Source organism: Pleurodeles waltl, chromosome 8, assembly GCF_031143425.1.
Source record: "Pleurodeles waltl isolate 20211129_DDA chromosome 8, aPleWal1.hap1.20221129, whole genome shotgun sequence".
NCBI lineage: Eukaryota > Metazoa > Chordata > Amphibia > Caudata > Salamandridae > Pleurodeles > Pleurodeles waltl.
Window position 1 is genome coordinate 663421749 of NC_090447.1, and position 26314 is coordinate 663448062.

The 26314-nt window shown below is 41.1% G+C and overlaps 1 protein-coding gene and 1 long non-coding RNA gene across 5 annotated transcripts in view; one reads left to right on the forward strand and one right to left on the reverse strand.

Annotated features, from left to right (window-relative positions):
• The window catches only part of DMD (dystrophin), a 6960831-nt gene that overhangs the window by 6881877 nt on the left and 52640 nt on the right, over window positions 1-26314 (reverse strand). The window lies entirely within an intron of this gene.
• Window positions 1-26314, forward strand: part of LOC138250200 (uncharacterized) — a 114985-nt gene that overhangs the window by 47902 nt on the left and 40769 nt on the right. The window contains exon 2 of the long non-coding RNA XR_011194905.1: window positions 12059-12165. This is a non-coding gene — a long non-coding RNA (uncharacterized lncRNA). The remainder of the gene's footprint in view (window positions 1-12058; window positions 12166-26314) is intronic.

A 26314-nucleotide genomic window follows, 5' to 3' on the forward strand; every position in this document is an offset into this window, starting at 1 on the left:
TGGAATATACGTGCTTTACTTGGCAACCAATCATGATACAAAAGACGACGTTTAAGTGCCCCAAAGACAACTGGTAGCCAATTGAGAGGTTATAGTACAGAATATTGGCACACTTTACTTGTTTACAGGATTACTAGTGGATGTGTGCATCTGGCTTGTGCCAGCAGTGTCATATAGGTGAGGGTGGGTAATAAGTATCAGTTTGTAATGGGTTTCAAGCTTATGGCTATGGGTTTGAAAGCTGGCTTTAAAATAGAAAGGATAGTATAGCTAGGAGGTCCCCCGGGAGAGTGGATCAATTTCAGGACTAAAAGATGGAATGGGAGCAGAAGCAGAATGGAGCGCAAGGTAGTTTCGCGAGTAATAGTAAGAGAAGGGTAAGGGTGATTGGCCATGATTCTCAAGAGCATGTGACTGAACTGGGCAGTGTGGCTGGCAGATAGCCAACCTGTGTGGTCATGTGGAGTGAGAGGCAATGTATAAAGCATTTATGCAGCACTCAAACAGTAATAAAATGAAAATACAACACGAAAAATCACACACCAATCTAGAAAAGTAGAGTGCATTTCAATTACTAAAATGGGACCAAAATGACTAAAATCCAATCAGTAGAACAATTTTAAAGATTTAGATAAGTATAATGAATATAAGCACAAAGCACCACTCGCAGTCATCTGACCATGCTACACTGGGGGAAAATCTTACGATATGGCTGACTGTAGTGAAGCGTGGGCGGAATATGGGGACGTTAGTCCAGCAGAAACAGTTACCTTCTCAAAGTCTGTGCAAATAGTCCAGTTTTCAGTGGAGGAGGCCACAAGGAGCAGGGAGAGCATCACTGATGGGTGTCACTGTAGCATGAAGAGCAGGCCAAGCGTCATGGATGGTCATTGCTATAGCATGAAGATCCTATTGTGCCCCATCAACAGTTGTGGCTTGATCTTTGTGTTAGCTGTCGCTGTGGGCTGTTGAAGTGCATATCTTGCATTGCTGTCCATCGCTGCCAGTCACTGTTGTGCGAAGAGTCAGATTCACCAGACCTTTGCATTGGTGGACAGCGCAGGTAGCAAGATTTCAGTGTAAATGGACCCTTTTGCATTTGTTAAGAGCTAAAAACTTCAGGATTTCTGCTTCTTCTACAGAGAAGTGCACTCTGACGCCAGCCAAGGGCCCAGTAACTGGGGAGGTGCCTCTTTGGGGATCCATAATACACAGTTGCTGGGATCAGGCAAGTCTAACTGCATGTCCAGGTAGGTCAAATTGCAGTTGGTCCGCTGAGCAGTTGCAAGTAGGCCTCTGGAGATTATGTCCCTCTAGCTCTGAGCAGAAGATCAGTAAGCTGACCCATGGAGTCAGTTCAGGTAGCCTGGGATGAAGAGGGCAAGTCCATTTTTTTCCCCTCAGACTGCAAGGCAGGGCGCAGGCAGCAGGGCAGCCCTCTTATAGCAGGCAGTCTTTTTTCTGTATTATCCACAGGTCCAGGAGTGTACTCAAGAATGAGTCTCAGGATCCAATATTTATACCAGGTGCCAGCTTTGAAGTAGAATAAACTTCTAGACTTGCCCCAACTCTCCCCCCCCCCCCCCATCTGTTCTGGAATTTTCTTTGTTCCATTGCCTGGGCCCCAAGATGTCCAGGGTAAAAAAAAGGCTAGTGTCATGTTCTTTGTGAGTTAAGGAGGTTGCCCTATTGAAGTGCATGTGTGGTAGATGACAGCTCTGCCCCCTGCCAGGCATATGGATGTTTCATCCTGCCAACACCCAGTCGCCGTTTGTGACACTGTCTGAGAGGAATACACAAAGGCCAACTGCCAACTATACCTAGTCATAGGATACAGGCTGCCGGCAACCAGCTTGTTGCACAGAATTTTTACCACAAAGATATTTATGAAGGACATGAGCTAATTACATTTTCTCAGTTATATTAACTATCTGTCATTTCTCATACTAGCAGAGAAACAGTGCAGCACTGTTGGCCTTGGCTCCCTTAGGAAGCCGAGGCCAATTCTGTCACAACCACCCACCCACCCTCGGAATGCGCACATGCAGAGCAGACAGTGCACATTCTGAGGGTGCTGGCAGGGGGGACTCTGCACTGCCCAAGACATGGTGGGGGCAGTGCAGAGGTCCCCCTGTGGGCCCCGCACTGGCTTTCCACCACCTGCACTGCCATGGAAAGGCTGGAGGAAAGTGGAGTTGTGATCAGCACGGCTGCAGACCGCCAAACTCGTAATCGGGCCCTTACTCTGTTTCCCCATAATTCATAAGGGGAATCAATGTTAATCAGCTTCTCAGGCAATCACCAAGTACTACCTTTAAGGTAAATTATGTCCAACAATTAGCATACAGGCTCTAAAAAGAAACAGAAACATAGTACATAAATACATCACAACTGCAGTCATGTCAGTATATGTTGTATAATGTTCTGCAGGACTACGAGGAAGAATTCCACACATTCAAGCTGAATTCTATTTATGCAATACTTTGCGGGGATTTCATACATGATTAAAAGTGATATTGATAGGCCTAGGCAGACTTAATTAAGTGTCAGCTATTTTCTCATTTGTGTCCTTAACCTTCACTAACTTGTTATTTTAACCTCCCTTGCTGAAGAATTTACATTCACACTTTGCTGCACGTGTAAGTTGCACATAAATGCCATAATTTTCATTTACTGCATTTACATTTTTTTATTTGGTGAATTAAAAATAAAGTGAAGTCGTCATACATTTTGCTACATTGAGTAGGAGCAAATGCAGACCCTCATCTGACCACCAACATTCACATAAAAAATTTTTTTTTTCAATTTAAAGTAGGAGAACTGCTTAAATGTGTTTTGAAGTTTGTCAGAATCAAAATGTGCGCATGGCAAGGTGAAAATAATCAAAGCTATTTCTGGGGAAAGCCTGATTCAGAGGGACCTGCAATGAAATCCCGATGAAATGCCTCCCATGAAATGATGGAAATAGCAGGTAGGTAGCATTTTATATCAATATGTAAATGTATACACCTTATCTCTCTATCAGAGTAGCTGCCTCAGCGTTCTGAATTACAGAACAGCGAAGCGAACATGGCTGTTAATGGGCTTTAGTTGATATATTCCCTCTTAAAAATAAGGGGTGATAATGAAACCATCTTAAGGTATTTAAAATAGCAACACGCATTGGATGTAAGCTGTGGGCATAAAGTATAAAACACATCTTTCTCAGAATACACCATTATAGAGCTCTCCTACTTGTGATGATGTCTTTAGGAAAGGCAGTATCTATATACTGCAGCTTTTCTGTTTACTCCCCACTGTAAGTCGATATTCAAATAATGCAATAAATTAAGAGAAAAAACAGAGTGGTCTGCCAGAATCATCTAAACAGTTTTGAGTAGGCAGTGGGCGTTTGTATCACCCTCTTTGACCGAGTTACATAAGCAGCTTTGTGTGGATGGTATTAATATTTGCTTGGCTCCAAAAAATTTTGTGGTAGTTTAATTTGTTTACATGATGACTTTTTTGAGATACCACTGGCAATGATCAACACTCCACTGTATGATGTAACCTGGTGATAACAATACCATGCACCTCACAACTGACAACCATGAACATCAAATACTTCTATATCTATCACTGCTTACAGATTCAAATACTGCTGATATAAATCTGTTGAACAGAGACCATACATTCAAATAATGCTGACACAAAACTTTTTAATATGTTTAAGCCCAATGATATGCAAATTCAGAATGCATATTAACTGTGATTTGAAAGGAAAAGAACTCCAATGCGGGTATGCAGCTCTTAAGGCAGTGCAATACATATTATACTGTACAAAAACATAGCTAATAAAGAGGAACTGCTGACACTCATTAAAATGTAGTATACATTTCAAGACAGAATCATGATAAAATAATGCATTTTACAGTTGCAACATAAACAAAACCCATGAATGTTTATACAAAACGCGAGATTCTAATCATATTGAGGAAAGGAGCAGCTGTCAAACAGTCAATATATTTATTTTAAGCACTCCATTGAACAGCTATTGGTTCAGTGATATTCACTATTGTGGTTCCTTCTGTGATATTTACCTCATTATCAGCAGCATCATTATGCATGCAGTCAACACCATTCTCAACCAAGAAAGCACAGCTTCATAGTTAAATTCAAAATACAGTGATAGCGGGAAATAGAATTAGGGTAGCATTAATGAAACGTTCAAAAACGTCTAAGGATATGTTGTATCCTAACACAGGAGAATTGAACACATATATTTATGTATGCTACTTACAAGTAACATGGCAGATATTGCTAAGCATGGTCAACAATGACTAAGTAATAATCACTCTTCATATCAATTGCTACTCAACAATTGAGACAGCTTTATAATGCAAGACTTTTGCAACACCTTGCTGAAATGAACAAATATGCCTGGTCATGAATAAATGTGAATAAATGTGCTAGAATGTACCTTGGTGTGTGATGGGTAGTTTGCTGTGCCACTATTGAAAACGTGAGAGTCTATTTTTATTCAATATAGTCATGTTCAGTGTAATCCATCAGTGAATTATAAACGTGGTCATCATAGTGATGTAGAATGTGGCCAATTGTTTAAGGGACTAAGATAAGGAAGGAGATCAACTGGCCTGGGGCTTAGGAAACATTGCAGTTCTATTCGGAACAGTTGCTCTGACTATGCATGGAACTTTCCAAAACAAAATCTTAGAGTCAATCTCTCCCATAATGATTAGCATCTGAATTACTTTACTTCATGGGACAATTGTATGAGCTACAATAAACGCAAACTGGTCATCATAACCAACTACATTACTCTAAAAATGAAACCTAAAAGAATCAAATCAAATTACACCCCATAGAAAAAAAAGCTTAGAACCAACGAATATGACCAAGATATGTAGCAATGCAGAGATAACCTGCACATCCATCAGATAATTCTGACATTCAAGTCCATAAATGTAAGCAGCCATAATAATCATGTGGGGCATATCAAATTAGGAACAGTGCCTATTTGGTCAAAAATGACATCCATGATCCTGGGGCTCACTCCTGGTAGCTTATAACTCAAGCTTCATGCATCCCTCATAAGAGGAAACAATGTAAAGTATTTGAGCATCACTAAAACAACATTAAAGTCAGGAAGCCAAACTCTAAAATTCTTAAACTAAGTTGGTAAAAAGAGAAAACATTTAATAAGTAAAACAGTACAGAAATGATTAAAAGTGGGCAAATGGAGCAGGAGCTATGCATTGCTGAAGTTTAAAATTCAAAGTGTACCACAAATTATTAACGCTCCATTGGAAGTCTATGAGAACAGTCAACCAAGTCCTAGTTGCTTTTTTAGGCTGCAATGGAGCACATTCAGAGTAGCACTCTACACTGACACACATCAATATGTAGACAACAACCTTCTCTATCTCAATGTATCATTTCAGGAAGACATCTAATTACTAAAACTCTTCCTTCATAACAAAATGCCTTCATTTTTTTCAAAGCAAAAATGGAATTCCTTCTTTTCTACCGTGACTATCTACACATTCTCTCTAGTCTTGTTTTCATCTGTGTTCACCTGTGTGCATTTTGCTTTTATGTTTATTCACCATCCCTTGGCTTTATATTTGACATGTCATTTTTTTTACCACATTGCAAAACTTACTAAATTTATGTTCACCAGATTCACTTTTGAAAGAAGAATTAATCAGTATATCGGGATGGTTCATATTGATGACGAGGTCTATTGTACTTTCAGTCTAGATGACCGGAATTTGTGCTGCTCCTTGGCTTAACCATACTAATATCAGTTCATTTGAGAGCCATAGCCAACTTATCAGATTTCTCTGTCAGGGTTATCATCAGGTTTTGAATTACTTCTTTACCAATCTCTGTCCATTCACTGACTATGATTATGTCAAAGTGCATACATCATTTAAAACTTTAAAAATTTATCAACCATCTATCAGTGAGAAAAGGTCAGTCATATCGGAATGATTTTATGCAAGAAAATGCACAGCTCCCAAGTGACCTCTTCTGCTACAGGTGTGCTTCATGCTACTTTATTGTTAACTTTTATTTTTTTTAAGTTGTTAATGTTCTTGTTCACGTTGAATAGGCAATCTGCAAGCAAGGATCTTGGGGACACCTAGTAAGATAGCATGATAGATGGAACACCATGGGCAAAGGGAAATGTGGGTGAGAGGTTAAAGGATGTGTTTAATTGATCTAGGCCCCAAATCTAATCCAAATGTCTGTATCATTAACAATATAGATTTAATCCCGAAAGAAGAAGTGCTCCCAAAGTACACACTGACAAGAAAACTCTTTAGCAGTAATGTTATCTCAAAAGTCTTCTATAGGAGTAAATAAACAAACACATTTAGCAATTGGTTTGTATATTTATTATATGAGAGCAGACTGCAAGTCTTCCCAGCCAAGTCATCATTGATTTATATAGTGACTAATGTTGCTGATATATGTATATTTTATCTGAATTTAGTGTTCAGCTCGAGCAACAAACTGAACATTTGTCTCAAATAGATCTAGACAGGACACTGACAGCCAATGTTACTTATTCTTTGCCTTACCAATCCTTTATTGCAATGTAACATATATTTGCTCTAAAATGTGCAAACATGAGGTTTCACCTGAATAACATTAGAACATCCCCCAGGCTTGCACACAACACTCAGTTTGTTATAGAGTAGTCTTGAGGTGGTTAACGTTCAGCACAAAGAAACCTCCTCTGCAGTGAATTTCGCAAATAAACTATTATATTACTATGTTTGGTTTTCCAAAAGCCGGGGGCTTTAAAGATGTTGTATATGCTAAATAATAGCAAGGGTTGAAGCCTTACTGAAGGTTAACATCATAAAATCGAGGGCATCACATTCTTGCAATTTGTACAATGTACAGAAGAACTACACTTGTCCTTTCCATTATATGCCAAATATATTTTGCTGAGTGACATCAATGTTGTGATCTGTTTATGATGTTGATTGAGAAGTTTTAGGGTTACAGTTTACACGTTAATTAAAAACGTAATCTTTGATAATGTAATAAGTTATTTTTAAAACTTTTGAAATATCGTCAGCCTCCGGTTTTTAAGTTTAAAAAAGGTAGTTGAACTTGGAGGATGCTATAGGTGCAATATCCTGCAAAACCTACTTATTGGAGGAAAACATTCTCACTGAATTATGTAAAAGAAACAACCCCCCCCTCAAAAAAAAAAAAAGAAACCTTTATTCAAGGGTAATTTACCAATTGGTGAACAGCACAACTTTCCCAGCTTCATGAAGCACAAACATTGGGTGATTTGCCCAATTCTGTCAGTGAAATTAAAAAATTGCCAGTCCCTTGTAGCTCCCTTAGTGTATAAAGTCCCAGAAAAAATAATATAAACAAATGCTTTTGAAATGCATGAGATGAGGTGCATATGAAAATGTACAATGGTGAATGTGTTGCTCTCCCCCTTTGATAGAACACCACTACACCAGTCCACATCCATATAACATACAGATCTACAATCTCCACTGGAATGGGGAGCCTCTGAGATCATAATCTTACTCAAACTGTCCACTGTTTATGACACAATGAATCATAAAACCTTTATTAAAACAGCTGGAAAATAGACTGTACCTCTAGCAGACCACTTCAATTGCTTCAGCCTTCCATATCAAACTGCAACCAACAATTCAAAATCGTAACATCCTTTTCAACTTTGAAACACATTTTGAGAGTGTCACCTCAGCCATCCTCACAATCCCCTAATTACTTCAACATCTACACGAGACACTGGCAAGTGTTTCCATAGTAACTCCTGCAGTTCCCAAAGCAAGTAGATGATTTCAAGTAGACATTCAAAATAAACACGGTAGTAGTATCACTTACTTTTTGAAAGACATTTATTGTTGGATGAGGTTGAGCTTTCACAGCCATAAAGGACAAACGACCGAAATCCTCAGAGACTAAGATACATCATGCATAAGTCATAAGACTTAAGAAAGTGCTTTTGAAAGTCTAGAGACTCAAGAACAGAGCTGCCAGACTGTTTTAGCATGAAATATATCATTCCACACCAAGTATCAAATAGTGTAACTGGCTAGAGTGGCTCTATGAATTAAATCAAAATACTCTGCATAATCTTTAAATGGGGCATGGTCCACAACATCTTCAGTCTCTGCTCCAGAACACCAGATCTAACCCTGGCCTAAAGACCAGCATCCCAAACTTACTCATACTGGCCAGATTCAAAGGCAAGGTCCACAATTGCAGATCCATCAACGTTCTCAGAGTCCAGCTCCAGCTACATTGTACCTAGACCTAAGGAATCAACCTACTATAACCTAATTCAAGAAAATAATTTTCTAAGAGGCCTTCCCAACAAAAACAATATCTGCAGGTTTGCAAACCTCCCTTAACGTTACAGAGTTGCACTGTATGCAGTTCAATCCCACTGAAGATATGATAAGAAAACCACACATATTCTTTGATTGTAGACATTATACAAGGAGGGTTCTGAGTATTGAAATAACTGCTGTCAACACTTTCAGCATCACTATGACGTGTCTATGAGTCACACGTCACTATGTTTAAAAGACTATAGTTATGTGAGCAACCGAATAACTATCATATTTACAGTAAAAAAAAACTTTTTCACTATGACTCATTACATAGAAAGCATTCTTCCTATGTTATAGCAAATAGTATGTTAATGTTACCTAAATGCTATTAAGTTAAATGCTAGCATTTGATTCCTAATCAAAGTAGAGGAAATCAACCAATGGTAACTAACTGTAACTAGCTTTTGATGCCCTTGTGTTTATTCCTCACAGGGGCAGAGGTAACACAAAAAATATGACCACCTCTATTCACACTGACTTACAATGAGAATATGGAAACATATTTTATTGTATGTGGAATCCATCTTGTCCTGTTCATATTTGTGATATTCAGTGATGACAAGGCCTGCACGATGTGCCCAAAGGTTGCATGTCCTTGGGTAAACTAATGTACTCTGCTGAGCAGCTAGTAATGCAAGGGTTGCACAAAAGGATATCTCACGTGGTATGCATTACCTTGTCTGCCCAGAAACTGCAATAGTTAGACACATATATGACCATATGTAGCTAAAGGTCTAAAGACCTGCATTTTGATTGGGTCGGAATTGTGCAGAATTAGTATGTTTGCACATTGGAAGGTCCCATCTATTGGACATGCAAAGGTGACACACACAGCCATCTTGTATTACTCTTCTACAACAAGTTTTCATTTCATTTTGATTGGCTGGATATTTAGATGATTGTGTAATTTCTGTACCTTCAGATCAGCTTCACGCCATGTATCTCATCATAACAATAAAGTCATCATTATTTCTGTGTCATGATTGAATGTGCATTTTTACGTTTTGTGGTTTTGATGAATAAAAGACCTAATGGAAGTTCCATAAATTGAGCATGCAGCTGTAAAGCACTCGTCCCCATGAATTCATGCATAAACTTTTGCCTATGAAACTTGACAGTTGTCTGTGTTTCTTTTATTGAGGTTCTACAAAAACATAGTGGTAGAATGGTCTGATAGCCCTATTAATTCACCTCAATTATGAAGTGCATGAATACATATCTGACCAAGGACCATAGAAATATCAACTTGACTTTCTGCTAATCAACTTCCCTGAGGAAGGGTGGCCAGAGGCTCTGCCCAACACATAGCAAAGGAGCATAAAGACAGCTGTTTGGAGTTTCAGATTAAATGACTCATAATATAATGGATGCGGTGGAAGCTTCTTACTATGGCTTTGTCTCAATGTTATAGTTTGAATAGCAGCTGAAGCAAGACTCCAGAAATCATGGCTATGGACAGGAAGCAGGAATTCAAAAATTGGGATCGGAAGCAGAAATTCATAAATTGGGATAGGCGGGAAGTAGGAATTCGTAAACTGGGGCTCTTAGCGTGATAAATGGCTGCAAGAATGCTTAAAAATATTACACAAGGAATGGTAAGCTTGATCCTTGTGTGCGAGATGGAGAGATGCATGGGAGAGTGTTTTTTTTTTAAAATAAGACCACAGTCATTATGAGAAGGTAAATAATGCATTTCAGCAAATATGAGGCCGATGTTACACAGGAATGAGAGACACCATAAAAAGGGAGCTAACGGTTAGCATAACACTAAGATTTAGATGCCTTGACAATAAGAACTGGGAAGAGGTTGACGCTAGAGAAGAAGTCAGTATTTTACAGAAACAATCTAGTACATTCTCTTTGGCCTTCAGAATCTGTTACTTGCACTGTCATGGCCAAATTCAGTAGGGAAAAATATCGCATTTATGCTATCATGTGGTCATAGCTCAAGAGTAAATTTCTGTTAACTGGGTGAATGAAACTGCTTTAATCTACAACACCTATTTCTCTAAAACATACAACAGAAGGCTCTTTTCTCTTTGCACAGCCTCGTCATTCTGAATATTAGTATGCCTCCAATATTTCTACCTCACCACTTTTAATGTGAACCATTAGAATGGAGTGCTCCCTATTAATTGTATACTGATTTCACTTATCTTCCTTGCTATTCAGTTTATCCCATCGTCTGTCCGTATGTTCCTTTATCTCGCTGCCTATACACCGATATTTCGTCACATAGTCATATCTATGACACTGCATGATTATGCCGTAAGTCATTATTACAGCGCTTCGGAGTGTTTTTTTTTCCCAGTAGCAAGTACTCTAGGTGCGCAGATCATGGAAATAATAAAAACATAATCAGATAACATTCACCTCGCGCTTCCTAATATAGGCATAGAAAAAAAGACATACATGAAAAAAGGCAGTCTTTCATCCTTGCTTCTGCTGTCGCACCCTCCCCCTGCAACGTTTCCCCAAGATGAGACCATATTGTCGTTGTAGACGGGCACATAAATCTTCACTAATAAGTAGGTCATATGACGCAAGGAAGACTGCCAATCGAATACTATTGTAATCCTGACATATTGCCTCATCCAACTGTTTAGTTTCATGTATTCTCCTAACAGCCTGCCTAGAGTTGGAAAAAAATACATTTTCATGTTTTCCGTTTCAAGTTATTTCCTGCTTGGACTATAAATTAAGCTTGGGCAGTTTTTCTTTTTCATCCTCATTTTATGGATCAGAATTCTACATTTCACAGCAATGCAGGATTCAATATTACAATATTTTTGTAATGCAAAAAATAATTCTAAGAAGTGCTTTCATAAAAAATACGACAATAACCTTTTATGAGTTGCCCATAGTGTGCTTTTCGGTACCTGACCTGAAATTATGATATATCTTGTTCTGCAAAGGCAGGTCATAACTGGGTTCTATTCTAGAAGAATATAATTGTTAGGGATAGAAATGGATTTTGATGTGATCTGAATGTGAGTTACGTCCACTAAATGCACTCTGAGTAATGTAGGAAAAGCAAGTCTTGCAAAATACATTGACCCCATACCCAGGAATTAATGGATAGAGAAACAAATAATTAAATATTGGCCTTGTGAAGGGTCTGCTTTCTCTCCTATGCTGACAGAACATAACAGAAGAAGAAGTTAAAGAAAGCATTCACTTTTATGAAAAGGGACCTTGTAATTGTTCAAGTCATAGTAAATGTGAGCATGATGCAAGCCATGTTCAGTAACGCATTACATACTTCTAGTATTTGGTTCTGCCTAGACGAAAGATTTAGCCCAGGCATTCGAAACTAAAGAATCCAAAAGACGTATCTGAACAAGTTATTTCTTCCTCAGGCAAAATTTAACTTCCCTTCTGTTAACATAAGAGTACGACTTTTTTCTGTTAAAGGCTTCTCTAGAGCCAATTGTGGCAGCAATTGCCAAACATTCAACAGCTAAATAATTGCACACTACTTTACTTGTAATTGCGAAATCTTTAGTTTAAAAAAAAAAAATCTTAAAAGGGCCTTGGAAAGGGGCTTGGAACCAGCCCCTTATTTACCCAAACTTACCATTTGTTCGTTCCAATGTCAATCTCATTTACTTGCTTCTCATTGGCCATCAAGTCATCTCGCGTTATCTGCTTTTCAGTTCCTGCTCTGCTTGTGCTGTCAATGCCCTGTGGACCAAGTACCGCTTCGGGTCAGTCCTTATTTGCCGATGACCTGTGTCCTTCTTGTGGCTGCTTCATTGCAAAGGTACTTTTTTATTTCCATTGGAAGATACGTGCAAAGCAACTGTGTTTTATTTACATTGTTTATGCATGTGTGCATTACACAGCTTGGCCCTTGTACGGTGATTTTAAACCAATCTATTCTGTGTCATGTGCTTCCGGATGCTGCAAGGGGTCAAAGCATTGAAAGGGGCTCGACATTGAAATCCGTCTCCTGCTGTTACACACTCATGGACATCAGGCCGGGTACTCACGACAGACAGTTGTCTCCAGCTGCCTCTTCTAGCGTGCCTGGTCCTTAGTAAGTAAACTTACAAGAAGATGCGTATAGGTCAATGAACCTTTTGGATAGCATGGCATATCCTAATCATGTGGTAATCACTAGCATCAATAATCAGCATAACCAACCATTAATTTTATTGACAACATCTAAAACCATCTATTCATGAATAACCACAACTCAGTAAAGAGTTAAACAATTTTATTTCCCTATTGGTTACAATACTAAATCATCAGGTTAGACCAAACTTTATTCAATCAGCTCAGAATTAATTTATTAATGAACATCAATAACATGATCTAATCAAAACGTAAGAAATCATATGCCCGAATGCTTTAACATAAGCCAGTAAATGAATACGCAACATCAATAGCAGAGTTCAGCAATTATTAGTCAGTCTATTGTCACTGTCAACGTCACCCCTAGGAAGCCTACCTAACCAAGATTGCCATTAGCATGTGGGGCTTCATGCAAAACAATTTAGGAAAACATAAATTTGGACAACATCTTTCTAAATCAAAATCTATAAAACACGCAGTTGGTACCTAGACGAAAAGGCACAATTTGTCAGTCACATTTCATAGCTACCTATCCACTGTATGGATCAGCAATAGTGTCAGTCTTCGTCTTCAGGTCATCAATCGATCAGCTATGCATCAGGCTCTCAAGAGTAGGAGCCCAACAACAGAATCTCGAACAGTGTCTCCTGACGTCATCAACGTCTCCCTTTGCATCTGCCTAAAGTCTCTCATATCCAAAATGTTTGCCCCTGTCATGACTTTTTATTAGGATCTCCCAGTCCACCCCCTTAATTCCCAATTGGTCAGTCAGCAGATATGACTTTAACCTATAGTATTTGTTTACCAAATCTATGAATTTTAATGTTAGTCCTTAAACAAGGTGTGGATTTGTCCACTATACGATGCCCTCATCATCTAGCTCTTCAGGTATCAAAATTGTTGCATGTTCCTCCTCAGTCAGTGCCTCCATTGTTCAAGTCCTGGGAAAGTACATTTAGCCTACTCTACACATAATTGTTTCAAATTGTCTTCATTATCTCCTATCCGCCGGTACAGTGCAGAAAAGTCTAGCTAAGCAACTTTAACATCGGGTGGATCAAGGACGGGTCGTACATCCAGCTTCTTGCAACGCGTTTAATTTTTCAGCTCTCTGTGTGCGAGGCCTAGGAAGACTAGGCCATAATTTCAGCTAAGTTAGCACTACAAGTTAATGTAAAACATAGGTTATACATTTCAATATGACATATTACTACATTATTCTCCTACATTTTTTCATTATTTCACACAGTTCCAGTTTTATTAGTACAATCTCGTATAAGTGGCTGATATACCCTGAGGGCACATTTTCAAACGTGCACATTATTTTCTCTACGATTAATTTCTCTATAAACTTTTCATTATTCAAAATACTTAAACATCATTAATAATTTTCTAATTAGCATATCTGCTTCAACACCTCCTTTTACTATCTGGTATGTGCGTGCGCATCCTTTACCCCGACAGAGTATGCCAGAGAAACAAACAGGTGGGGCACTTTGGCAAGGATTGGCACTTTTCCTCTGCAAACTACAAAACAACCTGAACAGATAGCACGGCCACACTGGATTGGTGCTTCAACTGTCGGACTAAAAGAGCCACTACAGAAACACGCCGTCACTCTGGCTAGTGCCTTTTCTGGGCCCCACTCGTGTGAGTCTCGGTCTTGAGATGACTGTTTATAATATCTTTTTGATGTGTCTGGCCAACCACTAACCCAGATATTAATCAGCAAATTAATTTGTTCTGTTCTGATGGTGACGCGGGTGAATGTATCTGTTAATATTTGCTGTACCTAGGGGGGTAGCAGTTAAACACTTAAATTATTGATGATTGTTTGGGAGACATTACAAGCTTGTGTACAGCTATTGGGGGATGTACATATTTGAACCCCATAATGATATTACATCTAACATATTAACCAGTGCTTTACATTTCGCACATATTTCCAAGTTTGTGCACCAGAAATTTAATGGGGTCATTTAGACTTTGGAGTTTTGTCCAACAGCCTGGAGGGTGGTTGACAGATCTTGGCTGTGTTGCCCACCGGAAACTCTCCTAGCAGAGGATAGTCCACTGTATGGAGAGAACCCCACTTGCCTGGCAGATATTTGTTCTCTAAAGGTATGCAGGATGCTATGTTTGCGTTGCATGCCTGACACTTTTTTTCTTTTTTCGCATTTTACTTCTGACTAAAACATTGCGGCGGCCTTAAGGCGTGTCCTTTGTTTGTTTTCCCTCCCAGGTCAGTCATGCTTCCAAAAAGGGCTCACATATTTGAGCATTGTGCTAAATCATGTGGACTTCCTTATGCCTGAAAGGCATTGATCCTCTCTCAAAAGGTATGTCGTCTTTGACAGCCACTAACCTCGCAGTATCTCCATCATTAGTCACTCAGTGGTTCTCTCACAATTAATGTGCTACAGGACATTGCTTGGCACCATCAAGTGCTGAATTGTGCTACCGAGACTCCAAAACATTCAGTGCAATCTAAAATAGCTGGGCAGAACCTACATTTTCAAGTATTACCTCTTAGAGATTGACTTAGGATAAACTGTGTAAGCAGTATACCTTCTGTGTTCTATGGCTGCTCTGTGCCAGTCGAACTCCTGAGAGTTTCAAAGTAGGAAGTCTCCGCTTTCAGAATTTTCCCAGTATGGCAGTAGATGAATGGGCACCTTTCTGTCCTACGTGCATCACTAATGAAATGACTTGACTGTGCTGAACCAGAAGTGGATACTCTTCGCCCCTATCGATTTAGGCGATAGGCCACTACTTATTAGAGATTCCTACCACTTACGGAATTTGCATTACAGTCCAAAGCTTTTTGAGGCCTGGTGCCGGGCTTCACAATTATATGCAAGCATTGGCAAAGCCAATAGGTTTCGCCTTGGTTTTTTCTTTTGGATTGTATTTTACTATCTAACTGGATTATACATTTTAGAAAGATGTTATAATATTATTTGTTTTTGAGTGTGATAAACCGTTAATAGTTCTTTATGTTGTTTATTAATTCAACATACATCTCAACAACATAAAAAACTATTAATGGTTTATCAAATTTAAAACAAACATTTTTATAACATTTTTCCTATAATTCGTAATCCAGTTAGATAAAAAGAAAAAACAAAGGCGAAACCTATTGGCTTTGCCAATACTTGTCCTTTCTTGTTGAGGGTCTTTGCTGGGAGAGACATAGAATGAATTGAGGGAGTGCAAGAGGGTGAGAAACCTTCACAGCACTTGACATGATCAAAGGGAGGCTTTGGGGCAGAAGAGATAATGCAGAAAGAAAGAAATACATATTTGTTAAAGAATCTGTAGTGAGGTATTTACAATCCTTAAAGGAATAGGTACGTACATTTTAAAACAGAAATTAAGACACAGAAGGGAGTTTTACGAGATTTGTTAACTTCGCACAGGTTCTAAGTGCCTGGCAAAACACGGCCATTCCAAAGCAGTCCATCCATCCACAGGAAAACAAAAATGGTTTGTTAATTATTCTATTTTTGTAGGAAGAAATGACGAAGTGGCCCAGTGGTGTAAGGCGAAATGATAGGCACACATGCAAAATAAGTTGAGAGGTCCATAAGATTCCTGTATATCCTGCCTAACTATGTGTCCCTCAAACCCAACATGTATAATAAGAGTGCAAATTCTGGCTTGCTGCCTGTTTCTGTGGCTTTCTGTTTTTAGGACGGTAAGGTTCTTACCTGCTGCCAGAGTGTAGTGCCTTGCGGAATGACTGTCTAATGCAACTCCCTGTACCCAACAGATGATTTGATTGGTGCTATTTTCCAATAACATTCTGGGTGTGGATCATATGTATCGTGCAGAGATATAGGCCCATATTTATACTTTTTTAGTGCTGCATTTGCATCATATTTTGCCACACAAGCGGCGCAAACTTACAAAATATAATTGTATTTTGTAAGTTTGCACCGCTTTTGCGTCAAAAAATTACGCATATGCGGGGAAACATCCTTTATGCCGACTTTTTTATAACGAAGTCCTGGTTAACGAAAGGGGAACAACGCTTTCTTTAACCACGACTTCGTTATTTTGTGCCTTAACCACGCATGTCCTGAACAACGAACATGCATGGTTAAGGTACAAACAAGGGAGTCGGCTGAGGAGGACGACGCAGATGACGAGGCGACGACTCAAGTAAGTGGGGTTTTTAGGTTTTGGGGAGGGGGTCGGGGGTTTTAGGTTTTGGGGTGGGGTTGGGGGGTGGGGCGTTTTTGGTTTTGGGGAGGGGTGGGGGTCGGGGTTTTAGGTTTTGGGGTGGGGTGGGGGGGTGGGGCGTTTTTGGTTTTGGGGAGGGGGTGGGGGGTCGGGGTTTTTTCGATTTTGGGGTGGGGTTGGGGGGGTGGGGCGTTTTAGGTTTTGGGTTGGGGGTCGGGGTTTTAGGTTTTGGGGTGGTGGGGTGTTTTTGGTTTTGGGGAGGGGGTGGGGGGTCGGGGGTTTTAGGTTTTGGGGTGGGGTTGGGGGGTGGGGCATTTTTGGTTTTGGGGAGGGGGTGGGGGGTCGGGGTTTTAGGTTTTGGGGTGGGGTTGGGGGCTTGGGGCGTTTTTGGTTTTGGGGAGGGGGTGGGGGGTCGGGGGTTTTAGGTTTTGGGGTGGGGTTGGGGGGGTGGGGCGTTTTAGGTTTTGGGGAGGGGGTGGGGGTGGGGGGTCGGGGGTTTTAGGTTTTGGGGTGGGGTTGGGGGGGTGGGGTGAGGCATGCAGGATCAATGGGTGCCTGTTACTAATGACTTTACCAGGAATGCCTTTACAACGAAATATCGTTGTTAAGGCATTCGTGGTAAAGGCATTAGTAGTAACAACGAGGTCGGTGTTCCGACCTCGTTGTTTAGGCACCCGTTGTTTTGTCAGTCGGCATTCCGTCGTACAACCCATATGCGGCACTAAAAAAGTATAAATATAGGCCATAATGTTTTTATATATTCCTCAGGGAAAATATCCCTCAAGGACAATACAGGCCTCCTTGAAAGAGATTCTGGAATGCACTAACACGCAGTTTAAAGACACAAGCAAATCATACCATGTAGGTTTCAAATGTATAACAGCATATCTATGAGTAAGTGACGTCACATTGGAACAGAGAACCACGTCTGAGTATGTGACTTAAGAAGTCACTCTAGCTGAGTGCTTCGTTGCTTATTGCAGTAGACTGCTGCACCCACTAACTGGAAAGGTGTGTATCAGATTGCAAGACGAAGACCTAAGCACGACGCTAAAATTTGTTTAAAGGCCTCATTTTGTTCTTTTAAATATATTTTTTAGTTCTGCTTTTCATGACTATCTATGACTGATATATTTTTCTCTCAAAATGAAAATGTTTCCCAAATGTGGAATTGTACAATAGATTTCTAATGCAGTTTATCCTGTATCCAAATAATTGCATTACCAAATTGAGGTTAATGAAAGTCTAATACTCTCTGTTGGATTGAAAGGGTAAGTTACTTTTACTTTTACCATAGCTAGAAATGACTGATTGGGGTAAAACGAAATAGTGCAACATATGTAAGTTTGTCTAAGAAAGCAAGATAGCAATAGATGTGGCAAATAAGACAGCGTCCCATATTATTGTCTGTAACATTTTATCAAATGTTTTGCTCGTTTAACCTTTGTATGGAACATTTCTTCCACAGCAAATGTTAGCCTACCCAAAAATCCATCAAAGCACGGCCCTCTGAAAAGCTAGACCTTTCATGCAATTCTCAAAGCCTGTTGTATGGCTAATGCTGTAAATGTAAATGTGCAGCCAACGTTGCCACCTAGAAAATACTGTTAAGGTAAAATTGTTCATCTGTGCTTTTATTTTAAAAACTATTGTAATTGGCTGTGTTAGTTCAATTGGTTCATTGCATGTAAACCAAGCCATGAATTCCATACAAAGGCTTTCAAATGAAAGTCAGGGATTAGAAACATGGTGCAAGGGTGCCTGCATTGGCGCTAGGCAGCACTTTGTGAGCCAGTGCAGGGAGAGAGCAGGAACGTGTTGTATCTTAGTATATGTGGTGCATTCCTGCTCTTTCCCTGTCACACAGCACAGCAAGTTCTCCTGCTGCGTTGTGTGACTTTTTAGTAAATCTGGGGCATGACGTCCTCACATTGCAGTATGAGGGGAAACTTTACGAGCAGGGAAGTGTTAGAAAAGCATAGAAACAGTATGAGGCGAAACTCTACGAGCAGGGAAGTGTTAGAAAAGCATAGAACATATTTGTGTATGCCAACAAAGTCTTGAATCTATGCCCATTGCACCAACCACTGCCAGACATAATTGGAAAATGTGCAAAAAATGTAATTATCAAACAAAGAAATTCAACACAATTGTCTAAGATTCTGCAATCCTAACTGTGGATGTCTATTTGTAAACCTCCACAGAATCTGAGTTGGTAATCAGGATCTAGAAATGTTGTGCTGGGTTGGACTGGCCTGTAGGACCTCTGGGTGTGGCGGATAGACTGGTCTGACAGATCAGTGTGTGGGTAGGTTTATTAGCAGTTTTGGGCTGGGTTTATGGCCAGATGGGCTGATTTTTACTGTCCATCTCCCTAATATTACCACTTTTTTAACAGTATACTTTGCTAATGTGGGCCACTTTTATTTTGGTACCTGGGCTTATTTTTGGTCCCAGCCCGACCCTGAGTTTGTGTATGGCTGCCACAGTGAGGCCCCCCTGTGTATTCCATCTTGTCCCAGAGTCCTCAACTGAGGTTTTTTTCACCTGCAGTAATGTGCCAAAATCCTCCTAGGGCTAGCAAGGATTATCAACCAATCTACCCAGCATATCCTAACGAGGGGAGAATGAGAAGTCTATTGCTCGATCCAGTTAATTTCCCCAATCAGTATATTACTACACCAGCTACAACATAGAAATGTGATCTTTCATCTGAGCCTCACTTGTGTAATCGTCCATTGATTACTACCGATTACGATGCTTTTTCGCATATTAGGTCAATTTACATTACTGGTGTCCCTAAACTCAACCCATACACTAGGGAGAATGAGGCTTCTCTAACTAATAAAGTGATCCATTGGATTAGGGATGTTGGGAAGTGCTACAGCGTCACCCACTCTGATATCATTAGGGCCACCCACTTGCCATCCCCAGACAGGAATTTTGATTACATCAAAATGCAATTTTCCTACCCCTCTATTGTAAATGGCATATTGTCTCTACAAGCACAATGCCTCACTCCTTTTAATTCCCTGATCCAGTTTAAAACTAAAGTACTCCCCTCCTATACGGTGGAGCAATCTTGTTCCTCATCTTCATTATTCGATTGACTGTGGATTGCAGGGATTCCAACAGCTTCTTCTGTGCTACGAAACACATCTTGCCCTCTTCAAGGGCCGACCAATAACACTAGCCAGTCAACAGATATTGCTTTGCTGATTATCGGTAATCAGAATCGCCGCAAGAGAATGAAAGTGCAGCCAGCTAGCACTGGAAATTATTTGTGCCTCCTTCTAAGGAACCCCCCTCCCAAGTTCCTCTTATGACTAGTTTTTACTAATGATCTTACACTGGCCACTTGAAACATAGCTTGGCTTGGGGGTTAACGTGCCAAAGAAGACTGGGGAGCTTTTATTGAACACAACAATATCATTCTGTTCCAGGAAACTTGGGGAATTTCTCCCACACATAGGCGAGGCTAAAGGACTTTCCATGTCCCAGCACATAAATCCCATGTTGGTAGATGTTAGAAATTGGGTTTTTGGTTGGCAGTTAGGTTACCCTCTGTCCAAGCAAAAACCCTCACTCTAGTCAGGGTAAGTCACACACAATCCAAGATTATCCTATGCCCACCCTCTGGTAGCTTGGCACGAGCAGTCAGGCTTAACTTAGAAGGCAATGTGTAAAGTATTTGTGCAATGAATCACACAATACCACCATATAGCACCACAAAAATACACCACACAGTGTTTATAAAAATATATAATATTTATCAGGATAATTGTAGGTCAAAACGAATAAAGTTGCAATGTGAATTTGTAGAGATATCACTGAAAAGTGATATAAAGTGTCCTAGGTCTTTAAAAAGCAAACAAAGTCTCTTTCAAGCACAAAGTACCTGGTTTGGAGTGGAAAATCTCCTCAGAGGGCCACAGAAGAAGAGATACGTGGAAAAATGGTGTGTGCGTTGATTTCTCCCCATCACACACGGAGTTGGGTCATTATTGTTCACGCGGGGAAGTCGTGCGTCGTTTTTCGACACGCAGACAGTCTCTTTCTGTGGATCGCGGGGATTACCAGATGTCCCAGGTCTGTGCGTGGATTCTCCTGCTTGTTTTCCGGCTGCACGTCGTTCTGCGGGGCTGCGCGTCGAAGTTTCCGATTTCTCCTCTGGAGGTCGGGCAGCGTTGTCCTTGCGAGGCCGCGCGTCGAAGTTCTGGTCGTCCCGAAGGCGTTGCGTCGGTGTGTGGCGTTTTTCTCACCGCGGAACAAGCAGTGCGTCGAAAAGTTCGGCGCACGAAGCCTCCAAGTGAAAAAGAGAAGTCTTTTTGGTCCTGAGACTTCAGGGAACAGGAGGCAAGCTCTATCCAAGCCCTTGGAGAGCACTTTCACAGCCAGACAAGAGTACAGCAAGGCAGCAGTCCTTTGTAGAAAGCAGACAGGTGAGTCCTTTGAGCAGCCAGGCAGTTCTTGGCAGGATGTAGTTTCTGGTTCAGGTTTCTTCTACAGCAAGTGTCTTATGAGGTAGGGCAGAGGCCCTGTTTTATACCCAAATGTGCCTTTGAAGTGGGGGAGACTTCAAAGAGTGGCTAAGAAGTGCATCAGGTCCCCTTTCAGTCCAATCCTGTCTGCCAGGGTCCCAGTAGGGGGTGTGGCAGTTCTTTGTGTGAGAGCAGCCCCTCAACCCTCCCAGCCTAGGAAGACCCATTCAAAATGCAGATGTATGCAAGTGAGGCTGAGCACCATGTGTTTGGGGTGTGTCTGAGTGAATGCACAAGGAGCTGTTAACCAAGCCCAGCCAGACATGGATTGTAAGGCACAGAAAGATTTAAGTGCAAAGAAATGCTCACTTTCTAAAAGTGGCATTTCTAGAATAGTAATATTAAATCCAACTTCACCAGTCAGCAGGATTTAGTATTACTATTCTGGCCATACTAAATATGACCTTCCTACTCCTTTCAGATCAGCAGCTACCACTTCAATACTGTATGAGGGCAGCCCCAATGTTAGCCTCTGAAGGGAGCAGGCCTCACAGTAGTGCAAACGAATTTAGGAGTTTTACAATACCGGGACATGTAAACTACACAGGTACATGTCCTACCTTTCCCCCACACAGCCCCCTGCTCTAGGGGTTACCTAGGGCACACATTAGAGGTGAAATATGTGGAGAAAGGGGAGGTTTAGGCTTGGCAAGTACTTTTAAATGCCAAGTCGAGGTGTCAGTGAAACTGCACACACAGGCCATACAATGGCAGGCCTGAGACAAGGAAAAGGGGCTACTTAAGTGGAAGGCACAACCAGTGCTGCAGGCCCGCTAGTAGCATTTAATCTACCGGCGCTAGGAACATATAGTGCACATTACTAGGGACTTATAAGTAAATTAAATAGTCCAATCAGGTATGATCCAAGATAACCATGTTTAAAGGGAGAGAGCATATGCACTTTAGCACTGGTTAGCAGTGGTAAAGTGCGCAGAGTCTAAAAGCCAGCAAAAACAGTGTCCAAAAAGTGGAGGGAGGCAGGCAAAAAGTTATGGGTGACCACCCTAAGGCTGTCAGGTCTAACAGTAGACCCTCAGGTAGTCTTTCTGTTTGAATTAAGATCTCTCCAGGCTGCCATGCAAGGCAGCTACCCATTGACTCTCCTATGTACTTAGATGTGAAGTCCTTTCATGGGACAAAGTAAAATTGCTACTTATCAATGCCTATAGCAGAAGAGTATTGATGCAGCTGAGTCTCTAGCTTTACATTTTTTTAAAGATACTATAGCCAAGGCCTGAAGACGAGGCTACTGTAATTCTGGGTGGGGATTTCAATGTGTGTTTCAAACCCACAGCTCTACTAAAGGAAATTGTAAGCGAGGAAGATCTGTAATGGGGTATAACTCAACTTCCAGTTCCCTACCTAAAAACGTTCCAAAAGATAGCTTTGCAGTTGCTGGACCTCTTTGTGTTTTATCACCTGGGAGCCAGCAACATAAGAACAAAGTTAGATGTAGAGAGGGCCGCCACCTTTAGAAGGCTCGCTTACCGAAGCCATATTGATTTTTCCTTGTAGACCCCTGCTCCTGGGAAAATATACTTGAAGTGGAAGTCCTGCCCCAATTTGAGAGTTATCACTTCCCCTCCCTCATTACTCCCCAGGGTAACTCAGATAGCACTGTTCAGATTCAGCGCCTGCCCCATGGAGACCTAACGATTAGTAAGGGCCGGAGGAAGGTTAGATGGGAGTGTGTGGCGAATAACACGAGTGTCCGCGCACCATTATTCCAGGATTTTGTTCCAGACTTGCTCTCTAGAGCAGAGACCGCTCCTTATAAAATAAAGGATGCCACTTCAAGTGGTTTGAGGAATTGAGACAATGTTTTTTTAATAAAACCTCCTCCTAATAGGAGTGTGCCCCCGGCCATATATTCCACATGGTATAATAAGGATTGTAGGGTGGTGAAGAGTCATCTAATTAACACTCTCAAAGATGGCTCGTCCCATGACATCCAGTCTGCAAGAGCTTCTTACAAATCTGTTCTAAAGAATGCACAAATTTAGTGGGCTACAGCTATTTGGAATCACATCTTGATCGACGTGTGATCTGAGAACCAGACACCCTTTTGACAAATAATATTGCATGGTGCTAAGTCAACTAAAATGAAGCTTGAATCTAACATTCATCCACAAGACTGGGTTAAACATTTCCATTCTTTTTCTAGTAACCCCACTGTTCACTTCCCCTCATCCTCTGGATTTAGGCCAGGAACTGCACTCTCTGTAATATCTGGTTTGACTCTCCAAAATCATGCTCCAAGCAATGCAGTAATTTTTTTTTTTTTTTTCTACTTTGGCACAAACATATTTTGTTATTTGCTCACATATGTCTTGCAAGGAACAAGAGCTCAACAGAATCCTGGACGACCTAATTACTTCAGAACCAGCTATCTAGGCTCCTTACTCTAATTGTGTAGCTAAGAGTACGATGGTGGGTGCTGAAATCACTGCCACCTGGAAAGATGTAGAGATTATTTCCATGTTTAACAAAGGTGTCAAATCTGACCCAGCAAACTATTAGCCTTTTAGCCTTATTGATTCTAGCCAGAAAATATTCTGTAAGCTGATCTTGGTTCGCCTACTACACTGGATTGATGATAAAGCGATTCTGTCTCAGTTCCAGGCTGGATTCTGATCCAAAACCAGCACAGTCAACCAGGTCTTTAGGCTTCAACGTATTAGGTGGAAAGAGGTCTACATAAATAGGGGTAACTTATAAATCGCTTTTGTCAACCCTAAAGTGACATTTGAAATGGTCCAAAGAAACATACTCTGGTGTACCCTCAGAGACCTAGGGCTCCCTGGCCCTCTTTATGATATCATAATTAGACTTCATTGTGATAATATTACTCAAATCTGCTGGTGAGTAGATGAGGAAACCACTGATCGTGTTAGGATCGACATGTGATTTACACAAAACTGCGTGCTTGCCCCTACATTGGTTCTCTTTTTTTATTAACAGCTGTGTCAACTACCTTATAAAGTGCAACAATGATTCCCCAACAATGCCAGCAGTGTTGTTCCCAGATGATACACTGTTAATTTAAAATACACTAAATGGTATTGAGATTCCCCTCCTAAGGTTTAAATCTTTCTGGTCCAACTCTGGCCTGTCTATCAACATAAACAAAACCAAGTTCATGGGAATTTACTCACATAGGGGATGTAGACGGGTCCTAACACTGGAGGGGTTGGAGCTGGAATGAGAACTTAACTTTGATTAGCTTGGAATTCAGTTATCCTGCTCCAAATCATGGGTTAGCCAATTTACAAAAAGTATGCTCACCCTGAACCACAGTGCAGCTACTATTTTAAGATTTGCAAGCAAGACCTCCTACCGTCCCGTCACTCCACTTCTATTAGTTTGGTGAGCAAAAGCAGTAGCAGTCACTGCCTACGGTGAAAAACATTGGGGCTACGGCAACATAGACGCATTGCGGGTAGCTCAAAACCAATTTCTGAGAGTGGCTATTAAACTACCTCAAAAAACCCTTTGATTTTTAAACAAGACCTATGTATTGAGTTCATCTCTTCTCTATTGCACCTCAAACCCACACTGTATTGGTTGTGAGTTTGGTCTACCTACGAGCTGCTACATTACAGGAAGAGTTTAAGTGACATACTGGACAGGCAAAAAAGAGGGGTGATTTTACCATGGTTGAAACATGTAAAGTAGACTCTTTTCTTGTGGGGCTTGCCAGAGTACTGGCTAGATGCAAGCTCTGTAACGCCGTCTTCCATCAAAAAAGTTGAAGTCCCTTTACTGGGAACATGAAGAGATGAAGTTGATAAACCACCAAGATTAGGGGTGCCTTACTGACTGTTTTCTAGCACTAAAGCCCTTTTCGGGCCCCTGAGGCTTATATGTATGATGTCGACCCACCCTTTACCAAAGCCCTCTACACAAGGTACCCTCCCCTTAGCCTCCTTCACAGTCAAATGGAAGGGTGGCCTGGTGGGTAGTAAACTTTGTCTAGCATGTAAAGAGTGTAATGAAGCACTGATTGGTGGCCACAGTGCAAACTTTTCAAAGACTGACAGCATTTCTGCAATGAGGATGGTGTGCCAAAACTTCTCAATTGCTCCAAAAATAACAGCTAGAGAAAAAAATTAAAAACCAACTTAGGCCATCATTATGAACTCGGCGGGAAACCTTCCGAGTTTGGCGCTGATGGTCAGCAAAAGACCGCCAGCGTGCAGAACCTCCAGACGGCCACATAAAGAACATTGACACCGGCACCAAATGGAGCCAGCGGCAATGTAGCAGTGCGGCGGGTGCAGCAGCACCCATCACGGATTTCACTGCCCGTAAATCGGGCAGTGAAATGCGAGATGGGGCTGTGCATGGGGGCCCCTGCACTGCCCATGCCAAGTGCATGGGCAGTGCAGGGGCTCCCGGGGGCCCCCGAGACACCCAGTCTTCCAGCCTTTCCCTAGCGGGTTAAACCGCCAGGGAAAGGCTGGTGAAACCTGACAATTATCCGGCGGGCATCGCTGCTTGCAGAGCTGCGCTGTCGGATATGTAACTCCACCACCGCCAGGCTGCCAGGTGGTGGAAGCCTGGCGGTGGTGGAGTTACAAAAGTGGTGGTTCTGCAACGTATATTATATGGCGGTCTGGACCGTCATGCCGGTGGCGGTAATTACCACCGCCGCCAGCATGGCAGCCCATATCGCCATGTTCATAATGAGGGCCTTAGTAACTCACATTTAAACTGTGTATAGACACATGAGCTTTCAACTGACAAAAAGTATCTGTTGCCTGCAAGGCCCAATAATGTTCAACACCATATTGATTTAGAATTAAGGTTTATCCCCTCGATCGGAGCAAAGCAGGAACTTGTAGACTAAACTAGAATCAGCATCAAATCCAAAGCATTTTGCAATGATGCCTTAATATAATAGGCAGACACGGTCATTGTCTTATTGTGGACAGTAGTGTGACATCCTTCGATCTCTCTCTCTCAAGTACAAATAAAGATAACTGTTTCCCTTTTTGAAGTGGGTGCTTTGCTATTTGTCAACTTTTCACTGTCACTGGTAGGCTTTAAATTATCTCCTCTCTTAATATCTTTTCTGCACATTATGCTCTGTGTATTATTGTGCATAGT